The sequence below is a fragment of the Diorhabda sublineata genome, chromosome 6, assembly GCF_026230105.1.
Source record: "Diorhabda sublineata isolate icDioSubl1.1 chromosome 6, icDioSubl1.1, whole genome shotgun sequence".
NCBI classification, from domain to species: domain Eukaryota; kingdom Metazoa; phylum Arthropoda; class Insecta; order Coleoptera; family Chrysomelidae; genus Diorhabda; species Diorhabda sublineata.
The window spans coordinates 16541612-16555917 of record NC_079479.1 but is presented as its reverse complement, the minus strand read 5'-3'; positions in this window follow the sequence as shown (position 1 = coordinate 16555917).

Below are 14306 nucleotides of genomic sequence, written 5' to 3'. Positions count from 1 at the left end.
ATATATTTGAATGAGTTTGCATCTAACTTTGTCAGATATCGTCGATTTACATTCATTGAAGCCCATTGAAGTCGATTCTCACTTTGTGTTGATTGAGAATTTTCGAAGTCTATCTTCCTCATTTGAAGTCGAATTCCAACATTTCTCATATATTTGAATGAGTTTGCATCTAACTTTGTCAGATATCGTCGATTTACATTCATTGGAGCCCAATGAAGTCGATTCTCACTTTGTGTTGATTGGAAATTTTCAAAGTCTATCTTCCTCATTTGAAGTCGAATTCCAACATTTCTCATATATTTGAATGAGTTTGCATCTAACTTCGTCAGATATCGTCGAATTACATTCATTGAAGCCCATTGAAGTCGATTCTCACTTTGTGTTGATTGAAAATTTTCAAAGTCTATCTTCCTCATTTGAAGTCGAATTTCAACATTTCTCACATATTTGAATGAGTTTGCATCTAACTTTGTCAGATATCGTCGATTTACATTCATTGAAGCCCATTGAAGTCGATTCTCACTTTGTGTTGATTGAAAATTTTCAAAGTCTGTCTTCCTCATTTGAAGTAGAATTTCAATATTTCTTATATATTTGAATGAGTTTGTATCTGACTTTGTCAGATATCGTCGATTTACATTCATTGAAGCCCATTGAAGTCGATTCTCACTTTGTGCTGATTGAGAATTTTCAAAGTCTATCTTCCTCATTTGAAGTCGAATTTCAACATTTCTCATATATTTGAATGAGTTTGCATCTAACTTTGTCAGATATCGTCGATTTACATTCATTGGAGCCCAATGAAGTCGATTCTCACTTTGTGTTGATTGGAAATTTTCAAAGTCTATCTTCCTCATTTGAAGTCGAATTCCAACATTTCTCATATATTTGAATGAGTTTGCATCTAACTTTGTGAGATATCGTCGATTCACATTCATTGAAGCCCATTGAAGTCGATTCTCACTTTGTGTTGATTGAAAATTTTCAAAGTCTATCTTCCTCATTTGAAGTCGAATTTCAACATTTCTTATATATTTGTATGAGTTTGTATCTGACATTGTCAGATATCGTCGAATTACATTCATTGAAGCCCATTGAAGTCGATTCTCACTTTGTTCTGATTGAAAATTTTCAAAGTCTATCTACCTCATTTGAAGTCGAATTTCAACATTTCTCATATATTTGGAAGAGTTCGCATCTAACTTTGTCAGATATCGTCGATTTACATTCATTGAAGCCCATTGAAGTCGATTCTCACTTTGTGTTGATTGAAAATTTTCGAAGTCTATCTTCCTCATTTGAAGTCGAATTTCAACATTTCTCATATATTTGAATGAGTTTGCATCTAAGTTTGTCAGATGTCGTCGATTTACATTCATTGAAGCCCATTGAAGTCGATTCTCACTTTGTGTTGATTGAGAATTTTCAAAGTCTATCTTCCTCATTTGAAGTCGAATTTCAACATTTCTCATATATTTGAATGAGTTTGCATCTAACTTTGTCAGATATCGTCGATTTACATTCATTGGAGCCCAATGAAGTCGATTCTCACTTTGTGTTGATTGGAAATTTTCAAAGTCTATCTTCCTCATTTGAAGTCGAATTCCAACATTTCTCATATATTTGAATGAGTTTGCATCTAACTTTGTCAGATATCGTCGATTCACATTCATTGAAGCCCATTGAAGTCGATTCTCACTTCGTGTTGATAGAAAATTTTCAAAGTCTATCTTCCTCATTTGAAGTCGAATTTCATCATTTCTTATATATTTGAATGAGTTTGTATCTGACATTGTCAGATATCGTCGAATTACATTAATTAAAGCCCATTTAAGTCGATTCTCACTTTGTTCTGATTGAAAATTTTCAAAGTCTATCTACCTCATTTGAAGTCGAATTTCAACATTTCTCATATATTTGGAAGAGTTCGCATCTAACTTTGTCAGATATCGTCGATTTACATTCATTGAAGCCCATTGAAGTCGATTCTCACTTTGTGTTGATTGAAAATTTTCAAAGTCTATCTTCCTCATTTGAAGTCGAATTTCAACATTTCTCATATATTTGAATGAGTTTGCATCTAAGTTTGTCAGATGTCGTCGATTTACATTCATTGAAGCCCATTGAAGTCGATTCTCACTTTGTGTTGATTGGAAATTTTCAAAGTCTATCTTCCTCATTTGAAGTCGAATTCCAACATTTCTCATATATTTGAATGAGTTTGCATCTAACTTTGTCAGATATCGTCGATTCACATTCATTGAAGCCCATTGAAGTCGATTCTCACTTTGTGTTGATTGAAAATTTTCAAAGTCTATCTTCCTCATTTGAAGTCGAATTTCAACATTTCTTATATATTTGAATGAGTTTGTATCTGACATTGTCAGATATCGTCGATTTACATTCATTGAAGCCCAATGAAGTCGATTCTCACTTTGTGTTGATTGGAAATTTTCAAAGTCTATCTTCCTCATTTGAAGTCGAATTCCAACATTTCTCATATATTTGAATGAGTTTGCATCTAACTTTGTCAGATATCGTCGATTTACATTCATTGAAGCCCATTGAAGTCGATTCTCACTTTGTGTTGATTGAAAATTTTCAAAGTCTATCTTCCTCATTTGAAGTCGAATTTCAACATTTCTTATATATTTGAATGAGTTTGTATCTGACATTGTCAGATATCGTCGAATTACATTCATTGAAGCCCATTGAAGTCGATTCTCACTTTGTTCTGATTGAAAATTCTCAAAGTCTATCTACCTCATTTGAAGTCGAATTTCAACATTTCTCATATATTTGGAAGTGTTCGCATCTAACTTTGTCAGATATCGTCGATTTACATTCATTGAAGCCCATTGAAGTCGATTCTCACTTTGTGTTGATTGAAAATCTTCAAAGTCTATCTTCCTCATTTGAAGTCGAATTTCAACATTTCTCATATATTTGAATGAGTTTGCATCTAACTTTGTCAGATGTCGTCGATTTACATTCATTGAAGCCCATTGAAGTCGATTCTCACTTTGTGTTGATTGGAAATTTTCAAAGTCTATCTTCCTCATTTGAAGTCGAATTTCAACATTTCTTATATATTTGAATGAGTTTGTATCTGACATTGTCAGATATCGTTGAATTACATTCATTGAAGCCCATTGAAGTCGATTCTCACTTTGTTCTGATTGAAAATTTTCAAAGTCTATCTACCTCATTTGAAGTCGAATTTCAACATTTCTCATATATTTGGAAGAGTTCGCATCTAACTTTGTCAGATGTCGTCGATTTACATTCATTGAAGCCCATTGAAGTCGATTCTCACTTTGTGTTGATTGGAAATTTTCAAAGTCTATCTTCCTCATTTGAAGTCGAATTCCAACATTTCTCATATATATGAATGAGTTTGCATCTAACTTTGTCAGATATCGTCGACTTACATTCATTGAAGCCCATTGAAGTCGATTCTCACTTTGTGTTGATTGAGAATTTTCAAAGTCTATCTTCCTCATTTGAAGTCGAATTCCAACATTTCTCATATATTTGAATGAGTTTGCATCTAACTTTGTCAGATATCGTCGATTTACATTCATTGGAGCCCAATGAAGTCGATTCTCACTTTGTGTTGATTGGAAATTTTCAAAGTCTATCTTCCTCATTTGAAGTCGAATTCCAACATTTCTCATATATTTGAATGAGTTTGCATCTAACTTTGTCAGATATCGTCGATTTACATTCATTGAAGCCCATTGAAGTCGATTCTCTTTTTGTGTTGATTGAAAATTTTCAAAGTCTATCTTCCTCATTTGAAGTCGAATTTCAACATTTCTTATATATTTGAATGAGTTTGTATCTGACATTGTCAGATATCGTCGAATTACATTCATTGAAGCCCATTGAAGTCGATTCTCACTTTGTTCTGATTGAAAATTTTCAAAGTCTATCTACCTCATTTGAAGTCGAATTTCAACATTTCTCATATATTTGGAAGAGTTCGCATCTAACTTTGTCAGATATCGTCGATTTACATTCATTGAAGCCCATTGATGTCGATTCTCACTTTGTGTTGATTGAAAATTTTCAAAGTCTATCTTCCTCATTTGAAGTCGAATTTCAACATTTCTCATATATTTGAATGAGTTTGCATCTAACTTTGTCAGATGTCGTCGATTTACATTCATTGAAGCCCATTGAAGTCGATTCTCACTTTGTGTTGATTGGAAATTTTTAAAGTCTATCTTCCTCATTTGAAGTCGAATTTCATCATTTCTCATATATTTGAATGTTTTTGCATCTATCTTTGTCAGATATCGTCGATTTACATTCATTGAAGCCCATTGAAGTCGATTCTCACTTTGTGTTGATTGAAAATTTTCAAAGTCTATCTTCCTCATTTGAAGTCGAATCTCAACATTTCTTATATATTTGAATGAGTTTGTATCTGACATTGTCAGATATCGTCGAATTACATTCATTGAAGCCCATTGAAGTCGATTCTCACTTTGTTCTGATTGAAAATTTTCAAAGTCTATCTACCTCATTTGAAGTCGAATTTCAACATTTCTTATATATTTGAATGAGTTTGTATCTGACATTGTCAGATATCGTCGAATTACATTCATTGAAGCCCATTGAAGTCGATTCTCACTTTGTTCTGATTGAAAATTTTCAAAGTCTATCTACCTCATTTGAAGTCGAATTTCAACATTTCTCATATATTTGGAAGAGTTCGCATCTAACTTTGTCAGATATCGTCGATTTACATTCATTGAAGCCCATTGAAGTCGATTCTCACTTTGTGTTGATTGAAAATTTTCAAAGTCTATCTTCCTCATTTGAAGTCGAATTTCAACATTTCTCATATATTTGAATGAGTTTGCATCTAACTTTGTCAGATGTCGTCGATTTACATTCATTGAAGCCCATTGAAGTCGATTCTCACTTTGTGTTGATTGGAAATTTTTAAAGTCTATCTTCCTCATTTGAAGTCGAATTTCATCATTTCTCATATATTTGAATGTTTTTGCATCTATCTTTGTCAGATATCGTCGATTTACATTCATTGAAGCCCATTGAAGTCGATTCTCACTTTGTGTTGATTGAAAATTTTCAAAGTCTATCTTCCTCATTTGAAGTCGAATCTCAACATTTCTTATATATTTGAATGAGTTTGTATCTGACATTGTCAGATATCGTCGAATTACATTCATTGAAGCCCATTGAAGTCGATTCTCACTTTGTTCTGATTGAAAATTTTCAAAGTCTATCTACCTCATTTGAAGTCGAATTTCAACATTTCTTATATATTTGAATGAGTTTGTATCTGACATTGTCAGATATCGTCGAATTACATTCATTGAAGCCCATTGAAGTCGATTCTCACTTTGTTCTGATTGAAAATTTTCAAAGTCTATCTACCTCATTTGAAGTCGAATTTCAACATTTCTCATATATTTGGAAGAGTTCGCATCTAACTTTGTCAGATATCGTCGATTTACATTCATTGAAGCCCATTGAAGTCGATTCTCACTTTGTGTTGATTGGAAATTTTCAAAGTCTATCTTCCTCATTTGAAGTCGAATTCCAACATTTCTCATATATTTGAATGAGTTTGCATCTAACTTTGTCAGATATCGTCGATTTACATTCATTGAAGCCCATTGAAGTCGATTCTCTTTTTGTGTTGATTGAAAATTTTCAAAGTCTATCTTCCTCATTTGAAGTCGAATTTCAACATTTCTTATATATTTGAATGAGTTTGTATCTGACATTGTCAGATATCGTCGAATTACATTCATTGAAGCCCATTGAAGTCGATTCTCACTTTGTTCTGATTGAAAATTTTCAAAGTCTATCTACCTCATTTGAAGTCGAATTTCAACATTTCTCATATATTTGGAAGAGTTCGCATATAACTTTGTCAGATATCGTCGATTTACATTCATTGAAGCCCATTGAAGTCGATTCTCACTTTGTGTTGATTGAAAATTTTCAAAGTCTATCTTCCTCATTTGAAGTCGAATTTCAACATTTCTCATATATTTGAATGAGTTTGCATCTAACTTTGTCAGATGTCGTCGATTTACATTCATTGAAGCCCATTGAAGTCGATTCTCACTTTGTGTTGATTGGAAATTTTTAAAGTCTATCTTCCTCATTTGAAGTCGAATTCCAACATTTCTCATATATTTGAATGAGTTTGCATCTAACTTTGTCAGATATCGTCGATTCACATTCATTGAAGCCCATTGAAGTCGATTCTCACTTCGTGTTGATAGAAAATTTTCAAAGTCTATCTTCCTCATTTGAAGTCGAATTTCATCATTTCTTATATATTTGAATGAGTTTGTATCTGACATTGTCAGATATCGTCGAATTACATTAATTAAAGCCCATTTAAGTCGATTCTCACTTTGTTCTGATTGAAAATTTTCAAAGTCTATCTACCTCATTTGAAGTCGAATTTCAACATTTCTCATATATTTGGAAGAGTTCGCATCTAACTTTGTCAGATATCGTCGATTTACATTCATTGAAGCCCATTGAAGTCGATTCTCACTTTGTGTTGATTGAAAATTTTCAAAGTCTATCTTCCTCATTTGAAGTCGAATTTCAACATTTCTCATATATTTGAATGAGTTTGCATCTAAGTTTGTCAGATGTCGTCGATTTACATTCATTGAAGCCCATTGAAGTCGATTCTCACTTTGTGTTGATTGGAAATTTTCAAAGTCTATCTTCCTCATTTGAAGTCGAATTCCAACATTTCTCATATATTTGAATGAGTTTGCATCTAACTTTGTCAGATATCGTCGATTCACATTCATTGAAGCCCATTGAAGTCGATTCTCACTTTGTGTTGATTGAAAATTTTCAAAGTCTATCTTCCTCATTTGAAGTCGAATTTCAACATTTCTTATATATTTGAATGAGTTTGTATCTGACATTGTCAGATATCGTCGATTTACATTCATTGAAGCCCAATGAAGTCGATTCTCACTTTGTGTTGATTGGAAATTTTCAAAGTCTATCTTCCTCATTTGAAGTCGAATTCCAACATTTCTCATATATTTGAATGAGTTTGCATCTAACTTTGTCAGATATCGTCGATTTACATTCATTGAAGCCCATTGAAGTCGATTCTCACTTTGTGTTGATTGAGAATTTTCAAAGTCTATCTTCCTCATTTGAAGTCGAATTTCAACATTTCTCTTATATTTGAATGAGTTTGTATCTGACATTGTCAGATATCGTCGAATTACATTCATTGAAGCCCATTGAAGTCGATTCTCACTTTGTTCTGATTGAAAATTTTCAAAGTCTATCTACCTCATTTGAAGTCGAATTTCAACATTTCTCATATATTTGGAAGAGTTCGCATCTAACTTTGTCAGATATCGTCGATTCACATTCATTGAAGCCCATTGAAGTCGATTCTCACTTTGTGTTGATTGAAAATTTTCAAAGTCTATCTTCCTCATTTGAAGTCGAATTTCAACATTACTTATATATTTGAATGAGTTTGTATCTGACATTGTCAGATATCGTCGATTTACATTCATTGAAGCCCAATGAAGTCGATTCTCACTTTGTGTTGATTGGAAATTTTCAAAGTCTATCTTCCTCATTTGAAGTCGAATTCCAACATTTCTCATATATTTGAATGAGTTTGCATCTAACTTTGTCAGATATCGTCGATTTACATTCATTGAAGCCCATTGAAGTCGATTCTCACTTTGTGTTGATTGAGAATTTTCAAAGTCTATCTTCCTCATTTGAAGTCGAATTTCAACATTTCTCTTATATTTGAATGAGTTTGTATCTGACATTGTCAGATATCGTCGAATTACATTCATTGAAGCCCATTGAAGTCGATTCTCACTTTGTTCTGATTGAAAATTTTCAAAGTCTATCTACCTCATTTGAAGTCGAATTTCAACATTTCTCATATATTTGGAAGAGTTCGCATCTAACTTTGTCAGATATCGTCGATTTACATTCATTGAAGCCCATTGAAGTCGATTCTCACTTTTTGTTGATTGAAAATTTTCAAAGTCTATCTTCCTCATTTGAAGTCGAATTCCAGCATTTCTCATATATTTGAATGAGTTTGCATCTAACTTTGTCAGATGTCGTCGATTTACATTCATTGAAGCCCATTGAAGTCGATTCTCACTTTGTGTTGATTGGAAATTTTTAAAGTCTATCTTCCTCATTTGAAGTCGAATTTCATCATTTCTCATATATTTGAATGAGTTTGCATCTATCTTTGTCAGATATCGTCGATTTACATTCATTGAAGCCCATTGAAGTCGATTCTCACTTTGTGTTGATTGAAAATTTTCAAAGTCTATCTTCCTCATTTGAAGTCGAATCTCAACATTTCTTATATATTTGAATGAGTTTGTATCTGACATTGTCAGATATCGTCGAATTACATTCATTGAAGCCCATTGAAGTCGATTCTCACTTTGTTCTGATTGAAAATTTTCAAAGTCTATCTACCTCATTTGAAGTCGAATTTCAACATTTCTCATATATTTGGAAGAGTTCGCATCTAACTTTGTCAGATATCGTCGATTTACATTCATTGAAGCCCATTGAAGTCGATTCTCACTTTGTGTTGATTGAAAATTTTCAAAGTCTATCTTCCTCATTTGAAGTCGAATTCCAACATTTCTCATATATTTGAATGAGTTTGCATCTAACTTTGTCAGATATCGTCGATTTACATTCATTGAAGCCCATTGAAGTCGATTCTCACTTTGTGTTGATTGAAAATTTTCAAAGTCTATCTTCCTCATTTGAAGTCGAATTTCAACATTTCTTATATATTTGAATGAGTTTGTATCTGACATTGTCAGATATCGTCGAATTACATTCATTGAAGCCCATTGAAGTCGATTCTCACTTTGTTCTGATTGAAAATTCTCAAAGTCTATCTACCTCATTTGAAGTCGAATTTCAACATTTCTCATATATTTGGGAGAGCTCGCATCTAACTTTGTCAGATATCGTCGATTTACATTCATTGAAGCCCATTGAAGTCGATTCTCACTTTGTGTTGATTGAAAATTTTCAAAGTCTATCTTCCTCATTTGAAGTCGAATTTCAACATTTCTCATATATTTGAATGAGTTTGCATCTAACTTTGTCAGATGTCGTCGATTTACATTCATTGAAGCCCATTGAAGTCGATTCTCACTTTGTGTTGATTGGAAATTTTCAAAGTCTATCTTCCTCATTTGAAGTCGAATTTCAACATTTCTTATATATTTGAATGAGTTTGTATCTGACATTGTCAGATATCGTCGAATACATTCATTGAAGCCCATTGAAGTCGATTCTCACTTTGTTCTGATTGAAAATTTTCAAAGTCTATCTACCTCATTTGAAGTCGAATTTCAACATTTCTCATATATTTGGAAGAGTTCGCATCTAACTTTGTCAGATATCGTCGATTTACATTCATTGAAGCCCATTGAAGTCGATTCTCACTTTGTGTTGATTGAAAATTTTCAAAGTCTGTCTTCCTCATTTGAAGTAGAATTTCAATATTTCTTATATATTTGAATGAGTTTGTATCTGACTTTGTCAGATATCGTCGATTTACATTCATTGAAGCCCATTGAAGTCGATTCTCATTTTGTGTTGATTGAGAATTTTCAAAGTCTATCTTCCTCATTTGAAGTCGAATTTCAACATTTCTCATATATTTGAATGAGTTTGTATCTGACATTGTCAGATATCGTCGAATTACATTCATTGAAGCCCATTGAAGTCGATTCTCACTTTGTTCTGATTGAAAATTTTCAAAGTCTATCTACCTCATTTGAAGTCGAATTTCAACATTTCTCATATATTTGGAAGAGTTCGCATCTAACTTTGTCAGATATCGTCGAATTACATTCATTGAAGCCTATTGAAGTCGATTCTCACTTTGTTCTGATTGAAAATTTTCAAAGTCTATCTACCTCATTTGAAGTCGAATTTCAACATTTCTCATATATTTGGAAGAGTTCGCATCTAACTTTGTCAGATGTCGTCGATTTACATTCATTGAAGCCCATTGAAGTCGATTCTCACTTTGTGATGATTGGAAATTTTCAAAGTCTATCTTCCTCATTTGAAGTCGAATTCCAACATTTCTCATATATATGAATGAGTTTGCATCTAACTTTGTCAGATATCGTCGATTTACATTCATTGAAGCCCATTGAAGTCGATTCTCACTTTGTGTTGATTGAAAATTTTCAAAGTCTATCTTCCTCATTTGAAGTCGAATTTCAACATTTCTTATATATTTGAATGAGTTTGTATCTGACATTGTCAGATATCGTCGAATTACATTCATTGAAGCCCATTGAAGTCGATTCTCACTTTGTTCTGATTGAAAATTTTCAAAGTCTATCTTCCTCATTTGAAGTCGAATTCCAACATTTCTCATATATATGAATGAGTTTGCATCTAACTTTGTCAGATATCGTCGATTTACATTCATTGAAGCCCATTGAAGTCGATTCTCACTTTGTGTTGATTGAAAATTTTCAAAGTCTATCTTCCTCATTTGAAGTCGAATTTCAACATTTCTTATATATTTGAATGAGTTTGTATCTGACATTGTCAGATATCGTCGAATTACATTCATTGAAGCCCATTGAAGTCGATTCTCACTTTGTTCTGATTGAAAATTTTCAAAGTCTATCTTCCTCATTTGAAGTCGAATTTCAACATTTCTCATATATTTGGAAGAGTTCGCATCTAACTTTGTCAGATATCGTCGAATTACATTCATTGAAGCCCATTGAAGTCGATTCTCACTTTGTTCTGATTGAAAATTTTCAAAGTCTATCTACCTCATTTGAAGTCGAATTTCAACATTTCTCATATATTTGGAAGAGTTCGCATCTAACTTTGTCAGATGTCGTCGATTTACATTCATTGAAGCCCATTGAAGTCGATTCTCACTTTGTGTTGATTGGAAATTTTCAAAGTCTATCTTCCTCATTTGAAGTCGAATTCCAACATTTCTCATATATATGAATGAGTTTGCATCTAACTTTGTCAGATATCGTCGATTTACATTCATTGAAGCCCATTGAAGTCGATTCTCACTTTGTGTTGATTGAGAATTTTCAAAGTCTATCTTCCTCATTTGAAGTCGAATTCCAACATTTCTCATATATTTGGAAGAGTTCGCATCTAACTTTGTCAGATATCGTCGATTTACATTCATTGAAGCCCATTGAAGTCGATTCTCACTTTGTGTTGATTGAAAATTTTCAAAGTCTATCTTCCTCATTTGAAGTCGAATTTCAACATTTCTCATATATTTGAATGAGTTTGCATCTAACTTTGTCAGATGTCGTCGATTTACATTCATTGAAGCCCATTGAAGTCGATTCTCACTTTGTGTTGATTGGAAATTTTCAAAGTCTATCTTCCTCATTTGAAGTCGAATTTCAACATTTCTTATATATTTGAATGAGTTTGTATCTGACATTGTCAGATATCGTCGAATTACATTCATTGAAGCCCATTGAAGTCGATTCTCACTTTGTTCTGATTGAAAATTTTCAAAGTCTATCTACCTCATTTGAAGTCGAATTTCAACATTTCTCATATATTTGGAAGAGTTCGCATCTAACTTTGTCAGATATCGTCGATTTACATTCATTGAAGCCCATTGAAGTCGATTCTCACTTTGTGTTGATTGAAAATTTTCAAAGTCTGTCTTCCTCATTTGAAGTAGAATTTCAATATTTCTTATATATTTGAATGAGTTTGTATCTGACATTGTCAGATATCGACGATTTACATTCATTGAAGCCCATTGAAGTCGATTCTCATTTTGTGTTGATTGAGAATTTTCAAAGTCTATCTTCCTCATTTGAAGTCGAATTTCAACATTTCTCATATATTTGAATGAGTTTGTATCTGACATTGTCAGATATCGTCGAATTACATTCATTGAAGCCCATTGAAGTCGATTCTCACTTTGTTCTGATTGAAAATTTTCAAAGTCTATCTACCTCATTTGAAGTCGAATTTCAACATTTCTCATATATTTGGAAGAGTTCGCATCTAACTTTGTCAGATATCGTCGATTTACATTCATTGAAGCCCATTGAAGTCGATTCTCACTTTTTGTTGATTGAAAATTTTCAAAGTCTATCTTCCTCATTTGAAGTCGAATTCCAGCATTTCTCATATATTTGAATGAGTTTGCATCTAACTTTGTCAGATGTCGTCGATTTACATTCATTGAAGCCCATTGAAGTCGATTCTCACTTTGTGTTGATTGGAAATTTTTAAAGTCTATCTTCCTCATTTGAAGTCGAATTTCATCATTTCTCATATATTTGAATGAGTTTGCATCTATCTTTGTCAGATATCGTCGATTTACATTCATTGAAGCCCATTGAAGTCGATTCTCACTTTGTGTTGATTGAAAATTTTCAAACTCTATCTTCCTCATTTGAAGTCGAATCTCAACATTTCTTATATATTTGAATGAGTTTGTATCTGACATTGTCAGATATCGTCGAATTACATTCATTGAAGCCCATTGAAGTCGATTCTCACTTTGTTCTGATTGAAAATTTTCAAAGTCTATCTTCCTCATTTGAAGTCGAATTTCAACATTTCTTATATATTTGAATGAGTTTGTATCTGACATTGTCAGATATCGTCGAATTACATTCATTGAAGCCCATTGAAGTCGATTCTCACTTTGTTCTGATTGAAAATTTTCAAAGTCTATCTACCTCATTTGAAGTCGAATTTCAACATTTCTCATATATTTGGAAGAGTTCGCATCTAACTTTGTCAGATATCGTCGATTTACATTCATTGAAGCCCATTGAAGTCGATTCTCACTTTGTGTTGATTGAAAATTTTCAAAGTCTATCTTCCTCATTTGAAGTCGAATTCCAGCATTTCTCATATATTTGAATGAGTTTGCATCTAACTTTGTCAGATACCGTCGATTTACATTCATTGGAGCCCAATGAAGTCGATTCTCACTTTGTGTTGATTGGAAATTTTCAAAGTCCATCTTCCTCATTTGAAGTCGAATTCCAACATTTCTCATATATTTGAATGAGTTTGCATCTAACTTTGTCAGATATCGTCGATTTACATTCATTGAAGCCCATTGAAGTCTATTCTCACTTTGTGTTGATTGAAAATTTTCAAAGTCTATCTTCCTCATTTGAAGTCGAATTTCAACATTTCTTATATATTTGAATGAGTTTGTATCTGACATTGTCAGATATCGTCGAATTACATTCATTGAAGCCCATTGAAGTCGATTCTCACTTTGTGTTGATTGAAAATTTTCAAAGTCTATCTTCCTCATTTGAAGTCGAATTTTAACATTTCTCATATATTTGAATGAGTTTGCATCTAACTTTGTCAGATATCGTCGATTTACATTCATTGAAGCCCATTGAAGTCGATTCTCACTTTGTGTTGATTGAAAATTTTCAAAGTCTATCTTCCTCATTTGGAGTCGAATTTCAACATTTCTCATATATTTGAATGAGTTTGCATCTAACTTTGTCAGATATCGTCGATTTACAATCATTGAAGCCCATTGAAGGCGATTCAACTTTGTGTTGATTAACAATTTTCAAAGTCTATCTTCCTCATTTGAAGTCGAATTTCAACATTTCTCACATATTTGAATGAGTTTGCATCTAACTTTGTCAGATATCGTCGATTTACATTCATTGAAGTCCATTGAAGTCGATTCTCACTTTGTCTTGATTGAAAATTTTCAAAGTCTATCTTCCTCATTTGAAGTCGAATTTCAACATTTCTCATATATTTAAATGAGTTTGCATCTAACTTTGTTAGATATCGTCGATTTACATTCATTGAAACCCATTGAAGTCGATTCTCACTTTGTGTTGATTGAGAATTTTCAAAGTCTATCTTCCTCATTTGAAGTCGAATTTCAACATTTCTCTTATATTTGAATGAGTTTGTATCTGACATTGTCAGATATCGTCGAATTACATTCATTGAAGCCCATTGAAGTCGATTCTCACTTTGTGTTGATTGAAGATTTTCAAAGTCTATCTTCCTCATTTGAAGTCGAATTTCAACACTTCTCATATATTTGAATGAGTTTGCATCTAACTCTGTCAGATATCGTCGATTTACATTCATTAAAGCCCATTGAAGTCGATTCTCGCTTTGTGTTGATTGAGAATTTTCAAAGTCTATCTTCCTCATTTGAAGTCGAATTTCAACATTTCTTATATATTTGAATGAGTTTGTATCTGATATTGTCAGATATCGTCGAATTA